The sequence below is a fragment of the Corvus brachyrhynchos genome, unplaced genomic scaffold (genome assembly GCF_000691975.1).
Source record: "Corvus brachyrhynchos isolate BGI_N302 unplaced genomic scaffold, ASM69197v1 scaffold194, whole genome shotgun sequence".
Taxonomy (NCBI): Eukaryota; Metazoa; Chordata; class Aves; order Passeriformes; family Corvidae; genus Corvus; species Corvus brachyrhynchos.
Genome location: NW_008237890.1, coordinates 950468 through 950751, shown reverse-complemented (window position 1 = coordinate 950751; position 284 = coordinate 950468). Strand labels below are relative to the sequence as shown.

Sequence of the window (284 nt, the reverse complement as noted above, 5' to 3'; positions counted from 1 at the left end):
GGAGGGGCGCCGGTGGGTGGCGGTCCCCGGCAGAGGGGTCATGTCATGCTTTGCCCTGGCGAGAGCTCGGAGCTGATGAAACAGCGCGTCCCCCATAGTTTAGTTCTGTTAGTCTCGTGTAGTGTACGGTGTCTCGGAAAGCTTCTTTGCAAGTTTTAAGTTGTGTCAACAAAACGTCGGGAAGACTAAAACTATGGCTGTAATTTTAGAGTATTAATGTCAGGTGTATGTCTTGGTAAAAGTGTGCTTATTCAGACCTTCAGGAAAGGGCATTTATGCATGTA

General features: G+C 48.6%; 1 protein-coding gene across 2 annotated transcripts in view; it reads left to right on the top strand.

Moving 5' to 3' along the window:
- ERMP1 (endoplasmic reticulum metallopeptidase 1) overlaps positions 1–284 on the top strand; it is a 33882-nt gene that overhangs the window by 13781 nt on the left and 19817 nt on the right. The gene's annotated exons all lie outside the window — the stretch shown is intronic.